The 22,007-nt window shown below is 47.4% G+C and overlaps 1 protein-coding gene and 1 non-coding gene across 2 annotated transcripts in view; one reads left to right on the forward strand and one right to left on the reverse strand.

Moving 5' to 3' along the window:
* St6galnac3 (ST6 N-acetylgalactosaminide alpha-2,6-sialyltransferase 3) overlaps positions 1-22,007 on the forward strand; it is a 527,866-nt gene that overhangs the window by 9,516 nt on the left and 496,343 nt on the right. The gene's annotated exons all lie outside the window — the stretch shown is intronic.
* On the reverse strand, positions 8,930-9,063 carry LOC127683923 (small nucleolar RNA SNORA17). Its single transcript, XR_007977700.1, has one exon. It is a non-coding gene; the product is annotated as a small nucleolar RNA SNORA17 (small nucleolar RNA).

The following is a 22,007-nucleotide window of genomic DNA, read 5'->3' on the forward strand; positions in this document are numbered from 1 at the left end:
AGAAGGAAGAAGAGGGCCCTAATCCTGGAAAGGCTTGATCCAGCATTGTAGGGGAGTACCAGGACAGAAAAAAGGGAGGGGGAAAGATAGGAGAATGGATAGAGAGAAGAGGACTTATGGGACATATGGGGGGGGACTGGGAAAGGGGAAAGTTTTTAGAATGTAAACAAAGAATATAGAAAATAAAAAAATTAAAAAAAGATACACGTAGAATTTATGCAGCATATTTTATTAACCAAAACGATCAAAACCAACTTCATTTTAATAGATGACCAGTATGTAATTATTAATGAAATGTTATGTTGCTTTTGCATATTCCACATTCAGAGTATATTTTTCAATTATAGTATGCCTCAATTTAGTGGCTAAATTTTCCTTAGATATTTTCGACTTGTATTTGATGGTTTAAAGAAGTAGATTTCATTTGCTTTCCAATAACTGGGTGAAGCTCCTTGTTTTTTATTATGAATTGATTAAAATGAAATGGAATAAACAGTGCAGTTTCTTAGTTGTACTTGCGAGGATTCAATGCCCAACAACCACACCTGGTTACTGACTACTCCTTTGGTCAACACAGCCCCTGTCAGGAGGGAGATTGTAGGGCTCAGACAATGAGCATAGTCAAGGAACTCCGAAAAGATGCCCCTCAGATCGGAACCAAGGCCTTGGTACATATGCTGGTCAGATTCTTAGAAAGGAAAGGAAGGCGGGGGATGTGCAAGTCAGAGTGCCTGACCCGGGGACACTTGTGAACCTTTGAGCGGCCCTTGAAATCTCATCTGAGTTTCTCCATGAACTGATCCAAATCCTTCCCAGATGTTCCGCAGCTGTGAATTCTCCCCAGGGTCTGCTGCTCTGTGGGATGTGCAAGCTAGCTCTTTGGTCTCAGTATGGTGGTGTGAGTTCCTGACGGCTTTGAGGTCAGAGGCAGAATTTATACACTTTGATTTGTTTCGGTGCTCCAGGAGGCTGTTGCACATGGAGGGACAATTTGGATATACAGGATAAACCCTGCCTTCTTTGGGAGTTCCTCTGTGTCTTTGTACGCATACACTCAGCTCCGTCTCAGAGATCCATTACGGTGGTGTGCGGAGCCCTTTTGTTCACCTGCGTGTGGCTGCTTCGTGTCCACCTTGGCAGCCTCACCCTGCCCCCTATCAGCTTCTTCTCTCAGGTCGAAGAAGAACGGTCATGTTCACCGTTTTTAAAGAGTGCCCATGTATGTAGCAGGGACAGGCCGTGCCGTTTGCTGCTGAACCTTATCTAGTGTCTGTGCCAGGCAGCCTTTCAGATCCTTCCAGATGTTTATCTTACAGAAAGCTGTCAGAGTGGGTGGCATTTGCTTTCATTGCATAGATGGGAGACTCTGGTCCACAGAACTTAGTGTGAGCTAATGTGAGCCTTCTGGGCCAGGGCACATAGGCCTTGAGGTCCTCTAAGAGTGACTTCTGCATTAATAAGTAGCTGTAAAAAAATCTGAAGGGCAGTAAGATTTCATGACATCGAAAATTATGTGATATTCCCATTCGGTGTCCTAAGCTATCTGTATTAGAACATTGCTACGTTCTCTCTATCCCATCGGCTTCATGTCTGTCTGTCTCATCCACGGCGTGTCAGCGACAGAGATGAGCTGAGACGGGATAGTATCATCTACGACACCAAGGACGCTGTGGGTCTGACTACAGTAAACTTTGCCGGCTCTGTTTTGAGTTGCCTTCTCTTCTTTTGTCACTGTGAACCAAGCCAAGGGCTTTGTGGTTCTCCCTCATTAGATCAGGCCTTGCAACATCCACTGCACAAGAGCCAAGCTCTGCAAAGGGAAGGGGACTGGAGCTTAGCAAGGACGTAACTCTTGGGTCTCATTTACAGGGACTGGAACTCGCAGCCAAAGCACAGGTTCTGGGGTCTGCAGAGACCACAGTGCTTTCCTGCAAAGGGCTCAGGACACTGAAAGTGGCCAAGACCACTTGAATTTCTCATTCTTTCTGTCTGTGTGGTAGAGCCTGAGAGCTTGGAGGTCTCATGTTGCCCCTGCTGCTGAGCCCTGGGTATTCTTACGCTGTCCACGTTTGATTAGCCCACTTTGGGGATACTGATGTCTATTTCTGGTGAGTCCTGGGGATGCTGGAGCTGCCCATCTCTGGAGAGTTCTGTGGAGCTCAGTGTTACCATCTCTGGGCTGTGCTTTGGGAAGTCTTGCCACACTGCATCCAGCTCAAGAAGTATTCACTAATGTATAATGGTTGCAGAGCGGAGATTTGAATCCACAAATCCTCAGAAGGAAATTGTTGTAATTTACATCTGTTTAGTAATTTAAGTCCAACTTGTTCTAAATGCCATGGCCATGGCCAAGTGCCGCGGCCTTGTGTGGTTCCCCCCTGCCGAGCTCTCTGCTGCATGGATGTTGAAAAGCCCATGCATGCTCTTCTGTCTAGCACGTGGGGCTGGGGTAGGAACCCACCCGTCTCTGTTTGCCTTTCCTCATCCTTTCCAGGAAAAGCAGTCTGTGGTGACTCTAAAGCATGGGATTTTGTTTCAGCGAGGTATGTGTCAACTCCAGGTCCTGTGTCCTCATTACCCTGTAGTGAGGGATGCTAGCTCTGGGGATAAAAGTGAACTCTGTCCTGCTGGAGTTTGCTGTTGTCATTAGGACCTAGTCAGTCTTTAAAAAATTCATTACCTAGGGATTAGGAATAGGAAAAGGCCAAGACTGGCCGAAGAGGATAGCTTTGAACTTTCCAAGTCGGTCATTCACAACCTTGAGATTTAATAAGTAACAGAAAGCCCTGGGAGCCGCTGGGCTGCTCTTTCAGGCTCCTTTGGTGTGGAGCAAGACACAGCTCACGAGACTTTTCTGTCCTCTTTCTCCTGCCTCCCGGACCTTCTGGTCCACGACTCATTTTGCACCTCTGGCTTCTGTGTCTCTTCTCAGTCCAGGTGTTGCAGGTATCATTAGCTCAAGGTTGAAAGGACATTGTTGCAGTGCTGGAGTGGGGATGGTCTTAGGAATCGTTAAGAGGCAGATAAGAGAATCTTTCAAAGTCCAAGGGTGTTGGCTGGGAAAAGCCGGTCACTCCTGTGCCCGGATGGTTTGTGTGCATGATGACGCAGATGCCACTTCTCTTCTCGCAGCTGTTCCCTGTAGGAGGCTGACTCGGCTCGGAAGCACTGCCCTTCTCAGCCCGGTTCTCCCCTGAGGGTGGTCCTGGGGCATCTCTACCAGACTTCTTTGTCTTCTCGATCTCTCACCTGAGGTGAGGATCATCTCTCTCTGATGCTGTGACTTACGTGGCTTCCTTGTGGTTCTTTGACTGGCTTGACGCCTGTTCAGTCCTGCCAGGCTGGTTAACCTTTTCAGCAGCCTGGTTGCTGGCCTGATCTCATCTACGATTTCTACACGTGATGTCTGGCATTTTGGTGACTTGCAGTTTGCCTTTTTCACTTCCATTTTTGACCAAGGGCATCAAAACTGCCATTAAAAGAAACAGCCTTTATGTTGTACGCTAACCTAAACGAAGTTAATTTAAAAAAGAAATAGCGTGCAAAGGTCACCGCTGTAGGTTTCTCTATTAAGAGCTGACAGTTGAGATTTATAGTGTTTTATTCCATGTGTGCTTTAATACACACACATGCAATATTAAAAGAGTGCATGCATGAGATGAGAGGAGAGGAGGCTGGAGATGTAGGAGGTGAGAGGACACCAGCAGGCTCTGCTCTGAGGGAGCAGGCTGTCTGGAAACTATTCCCCGCCGCACACCCACCGAGTGCTTGCATGGGGTTGGGCTTTGATATTTGTGCTTCTGTAAAAACTTAGGGTAGGCACAGTGGTGAATGCCCTGTGGGTGAAGGCACCGAGGCCAGGAGAGGTCAGTTCTGCCAAGGAAGTTTCACCGGTAAAGTAGGAGCTAGCGTTTGAATCCAAATTAGGGGATAATTTTTCAAAGTGGGGATGAGAGCACACTTGTCATCTCAGCTCTTAGGAGGCAGAGGCAGGAGATTTGCCATAAGTTTGAGGCAGTTTAGGTTGGTCAGTGAGTTCTAGGATAATCTGTGCTACATAACAAGACTTTGTTTAAAGGAAGGAAGGAAGGAAGGAAGGAAGGAAGGAAGGAAGGAAGGAAGGAAGGAAGGAAAGAAAGAAAAGAAGATAGTTTTATGGTTACAGAGACAAGGCTATTTGTAACTTCCTACAACAAAACGACAGCAATAACAATAAAGTAGCATCTACAGACACTTTCTGACCGCTCAGTAGAGGGTGGTCGGCACATGTGAGATATACATATCATAGATTCTGATGTTTAGCTATTAGCATTGAACTGTTTCTCATAACTGTTTTATGTGTGCAGAGACCGAATCTTAGAGAATACCTGTCTTCTTTGCCCTGAGCGCTTTGCAGGTGGGTGAGAACCTTGAAGCACACAGTGCTTTTAAAGGCATGATTGTGAGTGCAGGAAGGCCAGGCATTAGCTTCAGTTCTTGGAATTGGTATTCAGTAACAATAACAATATTGTTACATTGTTACTGGTATTGGACCTCTATTTTAGAGAGAAGGAAACGGAGACAGAGTGAGTAAGGTCACAGTGGTGAGACTATAATACAGGTGTCTGACTCTAGGGATGGAGTGTAACACAAGTACACATATGCTCATATTGTGTGTGTGTGTGTGTGCCTCTGTTTCCCTCTCAGCCTGTCTCTCTCTCATTATCCCACTCTGAAGATTTACCTTCTAGAGTTAGCATCAGCTCAAGCTGCTTCAGCGAGGCTGTGGGCGTGGCAGACATTGTTATTTTGTTTTTAAGGGAGGAAATGCCTTATTTGGGTTATGCTTCCATCTCGCTGTTCCTAGCAAAGGAAGTCAAGACAGGGACTCAAGCAGGGCAGGAACCTGACTGCTTCCTAGCTTGCTTCTAGTGGCTTGCTCAGCTAGCTTGCTTTCTCTTTCTTTCTTTCTTTCTTTCTTTCTTTCTTTCTTTCTTTCTTTCTTTCTTTCTTTCTTTCTTTCTTTCTTTCTCTCTCTCTCTCTCTCTCTCTCTCTCTCTCTCTCTCTCTCTCTCTCTCTCCTTCTCCTCCTCCTCTTCCCCTCCTCCTCCTCTCCTTCCCCTTCCTCTCCTCCTCCTCCTTCTTTAAACCTTTTATTGGGCACCTATGAGTGTCACCTCATACACTCCAACCCCACTCATCTCCCCGTCCCCTCATACACTCCAACCCCACTCATCTCCCCGCCCCCTCATACTCATCCCCACCCTTGCAATCTTTCCCACCAACAGAGAAAAAAATTCAGGTGGCAGCTGTAGTGGTCATAGTGTGCTGCACAGCGCCCCCTGAGGGCCATACTTTGCCTGGAAATGTTCACTGCATTGACTTACTAGTGTGGTATGAAGCCTTGGCTTCTGCTATTCTGTCAATGCTGGAACCTCACTGGGATTCTTCTCAGATATCCTGTTGTTACCGTGTGTCATGGAGACCCTGCTCTGTAAGGCCCCCCCCCCAAACTCCAGCAGTTCACAGATGGGGCAGATGTTGGGTGGGCCAATTCAAAGCCCCGGATCTGGGCCTGAGAGGTGTCCGAGCTGCTCAGTCCACTGACTCCCTCAATCTCATGCCCTCAGCGCTGGATCGCCAACAGCTCCTGCAACCAGGGCCAGCGTTACCTTGCTGCCCAGGGGAGGGACAGGGCCAGCTCTTCCACTCTTTTTTTTCCTTTTATTCGATAAATTTTTTATTTACATTTCAAATGATTTCCCCTTTTCTAGCCCCCCACTCCCCGAAAGTCCCATCAGCCCCCTTCTCTCCTCCTGTCCTCCCACCCACCCCTTCCCACTTCCCTGTTCTGGTTTTGCCGAATACTGCTTCACTGAGTCTTTCCAGAACAAGGGGCCACTCCTCTGTTCTTCTTGTACCTCATTTGATGTGTGGATTATGTTTTGGGTATTCCAGTTTTCTAGGTTAATATCCACTTATTAGTGAGTGCATACCATGATTCACCTTTTGAGTCTGGGTTACCTCACTTAGTATGATGTTCTCTAGCTCCATCCATTTGCCTAAGAATTTCATGAATTCATTGTTTCTAATGGCTGAATAGTACTCCATTGTGTATATATACCACATTTTTTGCATCCACTCTTCTGTTGAGGGATACCTGGGTTATTTCCAGCTTCTGGAAATAGGCTGCTCATATATTTCAATAGGAAATATATAAATAGGGCTGCTATGAACATAGTGGAACATGTATCCTTATTACATGGTGGGGAATCCTCTGGGTATATGCCCAGGAGTGGTATAGCAGGATCTTCTGGAAGTGAGGTGCCCAGTTTTCTGAGGAACCGCCAGACTGATTTCCAGAGTGGTTGTACCAATTTGCAACCCCACCAGCAGTGGAGGAGTGTTCCTCTTTCTCCACACCCTCTCCAACACCTGCTGTCTCCTGAATTTTTAATCTTAGCCATTCTGACTGGTGTAAGGTGAAATCTCAGGGTTGTTTTGATTTGCATTTCCCTAATGACTAATGAAGTTGAACATTTTTTAAGACTGACCAAAGGGCACAGAGAAAGTATCCAAATTAACAAAATTAGAAATGAAAAGGTAGATATAACAACAGAAACTGAGGAAATCCAAAAAATCATCAGATCCTACTACAAAAGCCTATACTCAACACAACTGGAGAATCTGGAGGAAATGGACAATTTCCTTGACAGTTACCAAATACCAAAATTAAATCAGGACCAAATAGATCATCTAAACAGTCCCATAACCCCTAAAGAAATAGAATGGGTCATAGAAAGTCTTCCAACCAAAAAAACACAGGACCAGATGGTTTCAGTGCAGAATTCTATCAGACCTTCAAAGAAGACATAACACCAATACTCTTCAAACTATTCCACAAAATAGAAACAGAAGGAACACTACCCAATTCCTTCTACGAAGCCACAATTACGCTGATACCAAAACCACACAAAGATCCAACAAAGAAAGAGAACTTCAGACCAATTTCCCTTATGAACATTGATGCAAAAATACTCAATAAAATTCTTGCCAACCAAATCCAAGAACACATCAAAATGATCATCCACCATGATCAAGTAGGCTTTATCCCGGGAATGCAGGGTTGGTTCAATATACGGAAATCCATCAATGCAATCCACTACATAAACAAACTCAAAGAAGAAAAACCCCGTGGTCATTTCATTGGATGCTGAAAAAGCATTTGACAAAATTCAGCATCCTTTCATGCTTAAAGTCTTGGGAAGAACAGGAATTCAAGGCCCATACCTAAACATAGTAAAAGCAATATACAGCAAACCGGTAGCCAGCATCAAACTAAATGGAGAGAAACTTGAAGCAATCCCACTGAAATCAGGGACTAGACAGGGCTGCCCCCTTTCTCCTTATCTTTTCAATATTGTACTTGAGGTACTAGCTCAGGCAATTCGACAACATAAGGAGGTCAAAGGGATACAAATTGGAAAGGAAGAAGTCAAACTATCATTATTTGCAGATGACATGATAGTCTACCTAAGTGACCCAAAAAACTCCACTAGAGCGCTCCTACAGCTGATAAACAACTTCAGCAAAGTGGCAGGTTATAAAATCAACTCAAGCAAATCAGTGGCCTTCCTATACTCAAAGGATAAGCAGGCTGAGAAAGAAATTAGGGAAATGACCCCCTTCACAATAGCCACAAACAGTATAAAGTATCTTGGGGTGACTCTTACCAAACATGTGAAAGATCTGTATGACAAGAACTTCAAGACTCTGAAGAAGGAAATGGAAGAAGACCTCAAAAAATGGGAAAACCTCCCATGCTCATGGATCGGCAGGATCAATACAGCTCTTCCACTCGTATGACTCTAGAGTCAGCTCTCCTGCCTGGCATACGTGGTGGGAGATGGGGGAGGGGAGAAGGGCGTCTCTGTCCTCCATGCCATTGCCCAGAAGACAGGAGACAGGACCAACACTCCCACATTCACACCCTGCGTCGGGCACATCTCTCCCTTGCCATGTCACCACACAGCACACAAGTTGTGGGCCAGCTCTCCCAGGCTCAGGCCCTCAGGGTCAGCTCGCCCACGCCTGGGACCAGGGTCAGCTTTACCATGCCTCCCAGGTAAGACCCAGAGTCCAATCTCCTGAGTGCTGTAGCAGGTGAGAGGCAGGGTCAGCTCTCCTGCTCTCGTGACCCCAGGACCAGGTCTCCTTCCTGCCACAGGTGGTGAGAGACAAGGGGCGGGGGAGGGCATCTCTGCCTGCTCCACAGCGTGGTAGAAGAGCTGCGTGGAGATCCAACTCTCCCACACTGCTGGACCCAAATGTGGCCCCTGGTGGCACGCAGGCCAGTACCCAGCCATGGTCCCAGGTGGCATCACCAGCTGCTCACATCAGGCTGTTCCTCACTACCCTCCGTCTCCAGTTCTGCCTCTCATCACTGTGCCTGCCTCCTGCTTCTCCTTCTCTTCCATTTCTCCATCGGTCAGTTGTTCCTCTTCCTGCTGTTCAGGGTCACTCAGGGTCTGGGGCCATCTCAGGAATGCTATGCCCTACTTGTGCATTATGGTGTGGGGCTGGGGTCACCTCAGGCATGGTCTCTCTCCCCTCCCCTTCTTTTCCCCTCCCTCCCCTCCCTCTCCCCTCCCTCTCCCCCCCCTTCTTTTCCTCTCCCCCTCCCTCCGCCTCCCCTCCCCTTCTTTTCCTCTCCCCCTCCCTCCACCTCCCCTCCCCTTCCCCTTCCCATCTTCCCCTCCTTGTCCTCCCCTCCCCCTCCCTCCTCCTCCCTTCCCCTTCCTCCCCTCCTCCCTTCCCCTTCCTCCCCCCCTCCCTTCTCCTCCCATCCCCCTCTTCCCCTCTCTCCCCCTCCTCTCCTCCCTTCCCCTTCTCCCCTCCCCCTCCCCTCTGGTGCCAGACAGGTAGTTGTCTCTAGCTCACCTTTCCCAGCAGTGTTAGGCTTCTAATCCTTCAGATGTCCATAGTCAGAACACTGAGTGAGCATGGGCATAGCCTCTCTCCTCTCTGCCACCTGCTGACACACATGTGACACAGCAGCCAAGCCTACAACACTTCTAGGGTAGGTGTAGCTTGATTTTTAACTTCAGAAAAGCTGAGTTTACATCCTTGAAAGATTTAAAAAATGCTCCCAGTCAGATCACACTTGTGAAGACTCAGGTCAAGCTGTACCTACTGTACTTAATTTCCTCGAGAAGATGCTATTTGGGCTTGAGCCTGGTCATTCTGACTGGGTGAGGTGTCCACGTGGAGTTTCCCTGTCATCCCCTGTGAGCGCCACAGAACAGCTAGAGAGACTTTTCAAGATTGGGTCGTGGCAGTCTCTGTTAAAACCCTTTGGTGGCTTTCCATTCCACTGTGCACATAACCAGAATGTCTCTGCCGCATTGCGCAGGGTTTGTGACCTTTACCTGGGTTACACAGGCTCATGACTCCTTCCTTGCTGTGTAGACTCACCTCTGCCTGGCTCCTTTGCTGGTCAGTTCCTTGCTGTGTAAAATCTCCCTCAGTTGCTGTTCTCTGCCTGTCCTATCTTGATCCACGTTCTTCTGGAAGCCCTTTCTTCCCATCTTTTAAGACCAGTGTTGTCTTAGTCAGGGTTTCTATTCCTGCACAAACATCATGACCGAGAAGCAAGTTGGGGAGGAAAGGGTTTATTCAGATTACACTTCCACATTGCTATTCATCACCAAAGGAAGTCAGGTTTGGAATTCAAGTAGGCCAGGAAGCAGGAGCTGATGCAGAGGCCATGGAGGGATGTTTCTTACTGGCTTGCTTCCCCTGGCTTGCTCATAGAACCCAAGACTACCAGCGCAGGGATGGCACCACCCACAATGGCCCCTCCCCACTCCTTGATCACTAATTGAGAAAAAGCCTTACGGCTGGATCTCATGGAAGCATTTCCTCACCTGAAGCTCCTGTCTCTGTGATAACTCCAGCCTGTGTCAGGTTGACACACAAAACCAGCCAGTAAAGCATGAAGATTTCCATTTTTTGATCATGCAGATGAAATACATGTCTTCCAGACACTCCCGTCTAGGAGTGCCCTCAGCATTTTCTTAACTTACAGACACACATATTTACTTCTGTACCTTTTAGCCTAAAGGCAGAAAGGTCAGAATTCATAGTGGCTTAGTTCACCACTGTATCTAGATACAGTTGTACTGTATCTTGGAGATACTTTGTATCTTGGAGAACAGAGCTTGCAGACACAGGGACTATGGAAAGAATGAACTTCAGGCGGGAAGAATAGTGTTCGTGAAGATACGGTAGGTTGAAGGAACAGGACATTTTGGGGGACATGGTGAATGTGGTTGTCTGGCACTGAGCTGGTTTAGAGATCTGGAGGAGATGAAATACTGGGTGCCAAATCCCATTCTCATGTTCTGTGTGCTATAGACTTTCTCCCTAGCCTCAGGGAGCCGCTAATGTTGGAATAGCTTATTAAATCAAGGCAGTGTTGGACCACAGAGAAGCCGCTGTTTCCTCACTGTCTCCTATAGCGTTCCATCTGTGGGACAAGCCGCGTTCTTCACATTTGGGAGTGACTTATCCCAATCGTGATTTTACCTCAGCAGAGACACAAGCGGGTCTTAAAGAGCACCATTGCAATTAAATTTCACAACAACGAGAAATTAACGTATGTCGGAGACAGAAGTGTGCTCGTGTGTGCAGAGCTTGGAATTGTGTGTTGCAGCCAATGGGCTGAGTCTGAGTGCATGGACAAGCATGGCCCCAGCTCTGCCTCACACTGAGGAGTTCCCATGCACTGCAGGGAAAACACTTAACATTCACCCGATTCCCAAGTCAGTTGGACCGGCCTCTGGGGACTCTCAGCTGTTTGTTAGCTCTAACTCTCCCGTGGAGTTGACACTGCGGCTTTAAAGGAGGACACTGAGCAGCTGTCTTTGAGCCCTGCCGGGAAGGACAACATTGTCCTTGAAGTAGCTAGTATTTATTATCCACCTACTCTATGGCAGGTGTATTAGGGTTCTCTAGAGAAGTAAAATCAATACATGTAGACTGAATACATATTGCAAAGGGATTGTTTTTAGGTTGACTTAGATGACATTGGCCGGGGAGGCTGACAATGGCGTAACTGTTCAGCTAACCAGGCCAGATGCATCTGCAATGTCGAAGCCTCCCAGAAGATTCCTGGAGAGCCTCTGTTCTTCTGTCAACATTGCATGGCTGAAGAAACGGGGATTCTGATGTCAGGGAACGATGGTAGCAACAAGGCAGACACACTGAAGAGAAGTCAGGCAGGCGGGCAGGTGGGCAAACAGCACGGCTCTGCTTTTCCCTGGGACCTATTAACGTCAGGGCTGGTTCAGGAAGGTGCTCCTCACTCTGGGGAGGGTCTTCCTCCTTTAGCTAAGCCTTCTGGGAAATAACCAGACAACTGCCCAGAGGCGTGTCTGTCTCTTACTTGCAGGAGGTGAGCTAAAATGGAGGTGAGATACTACAGCCTCTCTCGGAGGAAAACACATCCCTTCTCTACAGTCAGCAGCCAGGGCCCAGGAAGCTCAGTCAACATCTCCAGAGAGTGGAGAGACAGAATCTGCCTCAGGTCTCTCTGACTCCGAAGGACTTGCTTTAGCCGTTTGCTCTTCATGTTGCTGTGAAGTATCCACCAGAGAAAATGACGTGGACACAGAGTCAAGCCGGTAGAATTATTAGCTGGCTGGTAGCTACACTGGGTGGTTAGTACTTGAGTGTGGTTGTGAGCCTTTCTTGGGGTGAGCTTTTAAGCACAAAGAACACATCTTGGATTGACACAGTTCAGTCAGCAAGGACAGTTAGCCAGAGGTGGAATTACAGAGATGAAAAAAGTGTGATTAGAACATTTGGAGATTTCCCAGAACTGTGGACATTGATAGAATATACCATTTTTGGCAGGTTTTGCTGCCCACACACTGGGTTCTAGGGCTGGATGGTCCTTCCTTCATGGGGTCAGTTGTGCTGAAGTCTGGGGGCCTCTTCCAGCATCTGTGGAGAGGGGATGATGTGGTGCAGTTGAGATGAGCTAATGTGGACAGACAGGGAAGAAGCTTGAGATAATTTGGTCAGAGTAAGCTGGGCGTTGAAAACATGGAGGGAGGGTTTGACCTCTGATTTGATGTGAAGGCTTCCAGTGCATACTCCTTAGAAAGGCGGCTGGTTTAGCTTATAGTGTTTGGCTGAGCTCAGCCTATGGGATGAGGGCTTGACGGATCGTGGAGGACAGACATGCGAGTTCTCTGGTAGAGTTGTTGGGATAGCTGTGCTGGGTTTGCAAACTGTTCTCCCCACCCTGTGTCACTCCTCAGCATAGGGCCAGAAGAAACTTTAAAAGATGTAGATGAAAGTCTCCAGTTCCCACTCCTGACTGGTGGGTGGCTCTCTGCCTTGGGGTGAGCTGCGGTCTTTTTCATCATAACTCTACTGCCTTGCATGACCCCTGTCTTTCTCTCCACGCTCTTAAAGTTCTTCAGTTTCATACTCCCTCTGAGCCAGCCACTCGGGTTCTTTCAAGTTATGGACTTAAAACATGTCATTTGTATAAAATAATAGTAAGTCTCAGTGGCTGTTTAGTCTAGATTCCAGGGCCGGTGGGAGGGTGGGCGGTTTAAAGAGTTTGAACTTGACCTCGTGGGTAATAATAGAACACTTCTGAGTCACCTTAAGCATAAGACTGGATATATGTGAGCAGTTATGCTCCAGGACAAACAATCAGCCTCTTACCATTGTTTTACAGCTTTGGGGCTTTGTTGATCACATTGATCCTTGTACTCAGAAGACAACTGTGTCAGCTTTAGTGATTTCCAGGCAAATTTCTACCAGAAAGGTGCCAATGAGAGCATCGTCCTGGCACCCCTTACCAGTGTGGTACAGGCTGCCTACACACACACACACACACACACACACACACACACACACACACACAGAGTGAATGGGTGTTTTGCTTGTATGTATGTCTGTGCACTGCTTGCATGAAGTGCCCTTGGAGGCCAGAAGGCTGCCTTGAACCTTGAGAATCTCGAGTTCCAGATGTTTGTTAGCCACTCTGTGGGTGCTAGGAATAGAACCCCACTTCTCTGGCAGAGCAGTCAGTGCTCTTAAGCCCTGAATGTCTCTCTAGCCTGCAGCCTGGCACATTTGAGGTACATGCTGTTTGAGAAGAAGGATCTCATCTAGGATAGGGGGTTGGACTATTTCACCCTCTGTCTGTGTAACCACTAAGTGTGTCTGAAATAGAGATGGGCAAACATACCCACTGCCTGACACTAACAAAGGCAAAATATGCTGAGGATCAAAAACTATTAATGCCCGTGGTGAGAATTTCACTTAGTGAGGGTAATCTTATATTTGGATGTCATATTGTATATTGTTGGATGCTTGGTGGCTCAGATGAGTTTCCTTTTGATGGAGTGACGTAGTCAGTGCTCATAATCTGAAAGGTATGATTTCTGAGGACAGAGGTCCTGCTGGCCCAGCAGACAGACAGTCTTTGTCTGTTTGTTTTCCAGCACTGACTGGAGTGCAGTTCTGGATTGATGCCCACAGTGTAGCTATCTGTTGAGTGGTAGTGTGGCCAGGTGTCCATCTAAGCACTCTTGACATGTATGCATGCTCTCGCGTGCATACCTGGCCACACTACCACTCAACACATGGTACACACACACCCTTCAGTAAAATTTATGGAGACCTCTGTGGATCTGTCTCTAATACCACATCCCCATAAGCTTGGATTTATAATGAGGAAAATGACAACTTAGAGAGGGTAACTTTTGGAAGTCAACGGGTTGAGGCCTCTAGAGCCAGAAAGCCACTAATTCTGACTGCAAAGCCCTGGTTCAACACCCACCCACTCCCCACTCTCCTGGCCCAAGGCTGAGAACTCTCCCATAGCCTGCTACAGGGGCTGGTGTGTGTGTGTGTGTGTGTGTGTGTGTGTGTGTGTGTGTGTGAGAGAGAGAGAGAGAGAGAGAGAGAGAGAGAGAGAGATAAGACAGAGACAGTGAGCCTTTCCTTACAGACCTTAATTAAAACTGTTTCAGACCATTTGTTTGAAGTCAATATCTATCTATCTATCTATCTATCTATCTATCTATCTATCTATCATCAATCATCTATCATCATCTATCATTCCTTCCTTCCTTCCTTCCTTCCTTCCTTCCTTCCTTCCTTCCTTCCTTCCTTCCTTCCACTCTGTTTTGCCCAATATATTAGTTTTAGTGAAAAGCAGAGCACGGGTCTTTTATAAACTCACTCAGAATTAAGTAAGAGAATTTGTTACCTAGAAGATTGTGTAGTTGATCCCTTGGCAAAGTGAAGAATGGTTTTGTAATTGTATATTAATGTTTAGTTATTCAGTTTCGTGGCTTGACTTTAATGGCCAACACTCACCTATTTTTGCTGCACTAGATGCTCGATTGTATTCTCGTCTTGGTGTTGGGTCTCAAACCTAGGGCAGGGTGCGTGCTGGGGTGTTGTGCATGCTGAGGCTTGGTGCATACTAGGACATCCTGTATCTAAGTGTCATGCATGCTGAGGCATCGTGCATTCTAGGCAAGGACTCTACCCCCCAGCCTCCAGGTGCTCTGATAAGCAGCTTGCTTGTCCCCAGGCCGATTTCATTTCCTCACAGTAACCCTGCCTGTAATTTCTTCATACTTTTGAACAAGATGACTTGACTTTTCACTTCCTACCAAACGACACGAATCACATTGTTGGTCTTGCCTCTGTGAGCATCCCTAGTGGCCAGCCTGGAGGCCTAACTTGGAGGGCACCACTTCCCTCCTCTCTGTTCCGACTGTCTTTTCCTTGGGGTCTTCCTTCAGACCTGGGTGGTTTGAACTTTGTTAAGTTCTTAGAATGAAAGTTTCTGGAAAAAAACAGTGCCTTGCACTGACCGTCTGGAAGGCAGATCGACTTATTAGAATGTTCACGACTGTGGTGACGTTGGGATTTACCTGGGGCTGCTGTGAGCCCTCTTCATAGCCATTTGTTACCCTTGTGTGTGAGGAGGAGGGTATGAGCTAACAGCCTGTGTTCATCAGGTCAGTCTCCTGGAATGCGTAGACACCTAGTTCCCACTGACCAAAAGGCTGCCATCCATCAGCCAACTGCTGATGGCCTGCTTTCCTTTCACGGCCTGTCCAGAGAACCAAGAAGGCTTTATTTGTGGCTTTCTGTGTTCTGTTACTATAAAAACTTCATTAAACTGTCATCATGTTAGAAAACAAAATTTGGGACATGTCTGCATTCCCAGGCTGCAGTCACTCTCATTTGACTCTGTCCTGTCCCCCTCAGAGCAGAGAGTAGGGCTTCTGCACTGTATGGACAGCGCTTAGAGTCAACAGATACTCGCCTCAGTCACCTCTGTAAGATTGCAGAAGTGAAGATCTGAGGTCCGACAGCAGCTCTGCCATAGATGGAGATAAAGTAGACACACTGTAGGGGATTTGTTCTGTACTTTACTGGTGGAAAGCTGGGAGAAAATGAGCCCCCAACTCTATAAAGAACAGTGAGTCCCCAGGCCCGTGCCTCTGAGCTCGAGTGAGCTGAGGACTGTGGTGCTTAATTACTACGCACGGCTTTATGGACAGTTTTATGAGGAACTGCTTTTTGGATTTTCATGGTTTGTAGTAAAGTGGAGTACAGAGAGATGGAAGAGGGTTTCAGCAAGAGGGTTTTAAGCTTGTAGGAAAGGTCTGTTCTTCCATGGTCTGTGGTGAGCGCCTGGGCTGCGCAGGTCTCAGCACTGACCAAGAACAGAAGATTTTCGTTCTCCCTCCCTCCCTCTTTCCCTCCCTCCCTCCTTCCTTCTCTCCCTCCCTTCCTCCCTCTTTCTCTCCTTCCCTCCTTCCTTGCCTTCTTTACCCTCTCTCCTTTCCTCCCTTTCTCCTTTCTCTTTTCCCTCTCTCTCCTTCCCCTCTCCCTTCTATCTCTCTCCCTCCTCCCTCTCTCCTTCCCTCCCTCCCCTTTCTCCCTCCCTCCCTTCCTTCCTTCCTCTTTCCCTCCCTCCCCCCTACCTCACTTTATTCCTTTTTTGAGGGGGACAAGGTTTCATTTATCTGTATTCCAAATGGGCTATGAGTTTTCCTTGTAGCCGAGGATAACCTTGAACTTCCAATTATTCTGCCTTCTCCTCCCGTGAGCTAGGGTTACCAGTGTGAGCCGCTGAGTTTGGTGCATGTGGTGCGGGTGCAGGGCTTGAACCCAAGGCTCTGTGCATGCTAGGCAGGCACCTGCCAACAGAGGGACATCCTCAAACCAGTTTCCTGAGAATACTCTGAAGAGGCAGAGGCCAGCAAGTCCAGAGAACTCCCAAGGTGTAAGACAGAGCAAGGAAACCAGCATGATTGTGAGGGAAACCCTATCCATCACTCCAAGACACATCAGCTTGTCATAAACATTATCTTTGAGCTGGAGATAGATGCAGGGGAAGTTGACAGTGTCCCACTGCTTTCTGCCCAAAGTCAGCATCTAAATCCTCACTCATAGGACAATTCTATAAACTTTTCATAGTCCAGCGACCCTAGTGACAGTGGGAGGAACCTGCAAACAACACATTCCATTGGTTTCTTCCACAGGAAGGTTTTCTTCCAAATTCTGCCTTTTGAAGCCCAAAGCTGTAGTCAGTCTGTTGTCATGACTATTTCTAGTGAACCGATTGTTCTTCATTGGCGATGTCACGAAAGCTAGATACAAGCTGTTGCTTTGAGGTGTCCCTTTGAGGATCCTCCTGGGGATGGACTTTGCACAATATCCATTTGTCTGTCTGAGATCCATCCCTACAAAGAGTTCATAAGAGTTGAGGGACAAAATTATTTTTCTTCGTGGTCTATCTTCCTAGGGCCACAGGAAATTTGATGGAAGCAGGCCAGGTCATAGGACGTCAGGAAAACAGCTCATGAAAGGGAACTAGGGTGTGCTGTGGAATTCCAAAGCCGAGATGGAAAAGCACGCTCTGGGAGGAGGGGCAGCAGTAAAAACAAAAGCCTGCAGGTGAGAGGTCATGGCCACGGTGAGCGTGACCACAGGTTATTCCATCCTGGGTCAAGTGTTGCGGATGGTGGTCCACAGTAAGTGGAAACCAAATACTGTGTGCTAAGTTACAGACGCTGGATTAAATCTCAAGGTATCAGAGGCCGGGCAAACTTGGGAGCTAACTGTAGTAACGTCTTCCGGGGTTCCAGGCACTGAGCTCATAGCACCTTTATTTTCCAGTTACCCTCTAGAGTTGGTTACTGTATCCATTAACAAAGAGTGTAATTAAGACGGAGACATTACTTAGTTGCCCAAGGTCAAATGACTAGTATGTTTCAGGGCCTGGAAGCCCAGATCTAAAGTCTGTTTCATCTAGGCATGTTATAGTTGTTTCTTGGACTAAAGTATTTTGAATGAGGAAACAATGTCCATCCTTGCTTCCTTCTGTATCTTGAGTAGCCCATAAAGGTGTCCAGTTCTTGATGTAGCCAACGATGACCTTGGACTTCTGCCTCCTGCTTTCACCTTCCGAGAGCTAGCGTTACCTGAGTGAGGTGCGACATGGCTCACAAAGCTCTGTGGATTGTACCCAGCATCCCAGAGAGGCCAGGGAGCTGTGCGCCACTGAGCTGCAACCCCAGCACCTGCACTTCACAGTTGTAAAAATGGCTCGTGTAGAAGGGGACCCAGTTGGACTTGCCACCGCCACGGTTCCCACGGTGGCATCGCTCCTCCACCTCCTGTCCTCTGGGCAAATAAGGTAGCTGTCTCTTTTGTTCTGAAGAGACTCTGAGTCTTCTCTTTCCTTATCTGCCAGAACCCACTCCCCACCTATCACAGATGTCACTCCTCAAATCAGCCTCCTTTGATCCCAGTCCCTACATGATAAGTGCCTATGTGGCCCTGGTCACCAGATTATCCACCTGTAAGTGTTGTTACGTGTAGACGTGACAATAAGGAGTGAGGGGCTGCCACCAGGCTGTGAGGTGGAGTCCTGCATGCTCAGAGTAGACAGCCTTAGGATTTGGGGTGGGCACCCAAAACCCAGGCAGCCTCAGGGGTAGATTGGGCATGGTGATCCCATCTGGGCCACTGGCAGAGGCAGGATGCAGTAAGATGATAGTGTGTGTAATTGTGCACCTTGGTGACACCATTCTGAGAAGAACCTGAAAAGATCCCACAAGAACTTTCTTTGCTTCTTCTTAAGGCTCCCACAGCTTGCCATATTGTATCATTTCATGGCTGGGGAAGTCTAGGGAGCCAGTGGCTAATTAGGTATTTTAGGAAAATTGCCAACTTGTTGCAAAGGCCGACATAGTGTGGGCGGGAGAAAAAAATGGGTGTATTTATGGAAGCCCTCCTAAGACTGCTGAGCTTGGGGTTCTCACACATTCCCCCAACCCTCCCCTCCCCTCCCCTTCCTCTCTCCCTTCCTCCCTCCCTCCCTCTCTCCCTTCCTTCCTTCCTTCCTTCCTTCCTTCCTTCCTTCCTTCCTTCCTTCCTTCCTTCATCCCGCCTTCCAATCCTGTTTTTCCCTTCTGACTATTTTTTTTAATATTTTTATTTTCTATATTCTTTGTTTACATTCCAAATGATTTCCCCTTTCCCGGATCCCCCCTCCCTATATGTCCCATAAACCTTCTTCTCTCCATCCATTCTCCAATCACCTCCCTCCTTTTTCTCTGACCTTATATTCCCCTTTAATGCTAGATCAATCCTTTCCAGGATCAGGACCCTCTCCATACTTCTTCATGGGAGTCATTTGTTATGTGATTTATGCCTTGGGTATTCAGGGCTTCTTGGCTAATTAATATCCACTTATCAGAGATTGCATTCCATGTGTATTCTTTTGTAATTGGGTTACCTCACTTAGGATGATATTTTCCAGATCAAACCATTTGCCTAAAATTTTTGTGAATTCATTGCTGAGTAATATTCCATTGTGTAAATATATCCTCCATTTTCTGTATCCATTCCTCCTTTGGGGGGCATCTGGGTTCTTTCCAGCTTCTGGCTATTATAAATAAGACTGCTATGAACATAATGGAACATGTGTCTTTATTGCATGCCGGGGAATCCTTTGGGTATATGCCCAGGAGAGGTATAGACACGTCCTCCGGAAGTGTCATGTCCAGTTTTCTGAGGAACCGCCAGACTGATTTCCAAAGTGGTTGTACCATCTTACAGCCCCACCAGCAGTGGAGGAGTGTTCCTCTTTCTCCACATCCTTGCCAACACCTGCTGTCTCCTGAGTTTTTGACCTTAGCCATTCTGACTGGTGTAAGGTGAAATCTCAGGGTTGTTTTGATTTGCATTTCCCTAATGACTAATGATGTTGAACACTTCTTAAGGTGCCTCTCAGCCATCCGAATTGCTTCAGGTGAAAATTCTTTGTTTAGATCTGTACCCCATTTTTAATAGGGTTATTTGGTTCCCTGTGGTCTAACTTGAGTTCTTTGTATATATTGGATATTAGCCCTCTATCAGATGTAGGGTTGGTGAATATCCTTTCCCAATTTGATGGTTGCCATTTTGTCCTTTTAACAGTGTCCTTTGCCTTACAGAAACTTTGTAATTTTATGAGGTCCCATTTGTCAATTCTTGATCTTAGAGCATAAGCTATTGGTGATCTGTTCAGGAACTTTTCCCCTGTGCCCATGTCCTCAAGGGTCTTCCCCAGTTTCTTTTCTATTAGTTTCAGTGTGTCTGGTTTTACATGGAGGTCCTTGATCCACTTGGAGTGAAGTTTAGTACATGGAGATAAGAATGGATCAATTCGCATTCTTCTGCATGCTGACCTCCAATTGAGCCAGCACCATTTGTTGAAAGGGCTATCTTTTTTCCACTGGATGTTTTTGGCTCCTTTGTCGAAGATCAAGTGACCATAGGTGTGTGGATTCCTTTCTGGATCTTCAGTTCTATTCCATTGGTCCACTTGTCTGTCACTTAAAGACAGTCTTACTCCACAGTAGCCTAAGTGGCCCTGGCACTCACTAGGTAGCACCAGTTGGTTTCAGACTCTCTGCAACCTTCTGCCCCGGCTTCTCAAGTGTTGGCTCCAGAGATGTGAGCCAATGCTCCAGACTCACTCAGCATTCCTAAACCTCAGTTTCCTTTCGGGAAATGAAGACAAAGCTGTCTCCTTGCAAGCACTATTGTGATGACGGCTGACAGACTCGGTCTGAAGCACCTGCCCTGTGGCAGATGCTGGCTGACCGCTTCCCTCGCCTTCCAGATGGGAAGGACTGGCCCTCCAGGGTTGAGGGGCGGAGGAGCAGGCTGAACGCATTTGCTCTCCCTGCTCAGTTCTCTCCTCTCCACCCCACCCCCACTTTCGATCTTTCATTCTCCTCCAGGCTGAATGAAATTGAGCATATTGTAAATGTGTTAACCTTTGCCACAGTGCCCTGCGATTTGCCCTGGTGACACTCAGACACAAACTATGAATGGCCTTGGTTGAGTTCTCTGAATTTTCACCTGGTCTGGCGCAGTAGTGATGCCCAACACTCCATGGAGTCGGAGGGCCAGGTGGGAGTTGGTGATGCTGATGGAGGGCTTGTTTCTCTGGGTAGCCATCGCCTAGGCTGGTGACAGTAAGGTGCCCTCCCCCTGATTCATGCCTGAGGCTACCAGCTTGCAGGGACAGTGGAGGGAAACAGCTTTCTCCAGAGGGGGGCAGATAGAGTTGTAATGTCTGCTGAGGGCAACTCATTTTCTGGGACAGAGGCAGAGCTGAGCCACTGTCTTCCATTTGGAAATAGTTTTTATGAACCTGTCGAGCCTCACAGGGAAAAGGAAAGGCCCTGGCTTCAGGCTGCTAGGTTGCCCATCTTCTCTGCGTGCACACCTGGCTCGCTGCAAACTTTGTCTTGTTGCTTTAGGGGACTTGGAATATTGCTGTGGAAACACAGCGCACACTCGGCTGCAGTCTCTCAGTGGCTGCCCAGCCTTTGCTCCCTGAAGCTGTTTATTTACTTTAGATGTATTTTAAAGAGAAGGGCATGGGCACTGAAATACCCGGTGACCAAGTACAAGCGACCCGGTCTGTGACCAGCTGTCGTCTGTCTATTCAGTTGAGGGTGGGACATCACTGATGGCCCAGAAGGGGCACCTGTTCTTATCCAAGTCTCCACCTTTCTTGCACCTGAAGGAACCCACTGCCATATACACTCTAACTGAGACAAGCAAGACCTCTGGTTACCAACAGTCCTTACCAGGATGGTGGATCAGTGACACTTGATGGCACCAAACTAATACATGGCAACCCCAGCTCCACCTTTGCCTTTGTTGCTGCACATCCCATAGAATCCAGTGATTCCTCTCCAGAAAGGACTCCCAGCCCCAGCCTGTCTGTACAGTGTCCCTTCACCTCCTCTCCGTCCTAATCCTCGACAGTCCACGCACCAGTGTCCCCTTTCTCTGTCCCTTCTTTTGGGTTGAGGTTCTGTTGTTGCGAGGGGCGCTGCTTTAGCCCTTCACTCTCCGTAAGCTTAGCTGTACTGTCTTTGTTATTATTTTGGTGTTTATAGAAGAAAGAGGTGGTGGTGTGCATTTAAGCTAGGTCTTGGAACTTGATCGCATTTTTCGCCCTTGGTTCACGGTCGTTATCTGCATGACTTCGAATGCTTTCCAGATGCTGCAGGCAGTGGTCTTTCTCAAGGATGCATTCTAATTTATTGTTCTGCGCTGCCCTACCATTGTTCTTACTTCTGCTGCTGATTTGTCTGAGAGGACTTTCTTTTCTGCCTATAGAGCAGTCCTTGGCGTGACTCCTGTTGGAGGTTGGCTGGCTCTGTGTCGTTTCGCTTCTTGTCTGTCCGAAATGCTTTCTGTCGCCATCATTCCTACATTTTCTCTGGACATGGAATTTGGGGTTATTATTAAATTCTTTCAACACTTTCAGGGTTCTGTACTTTCGTCTGGCTTTTTGGATTTCTGTTGGTAAGTCAGCTAAAATATAATTTTGGTTCCCTTAGGCTGCTTTCCAGAGTTTCTCTTTGTTGTTTTAGCAGTTTTATTATAATGTGCTATATGAA

This window comes from Apodemus sylvaticus, chromosome 4, assembly GCF_947179515.1.
Source record: "Apodemus sylvaticus chromosome 4, mApoSyl1.1, whole genome shotgun sequence".
In the NCBI taxonomy this organism is placed as follows: Eukaryota; Metazoa; Chordata; class Mammalia; order Rodentia; family Muridae; genus Apodemus; species Apodemus sylvaticus.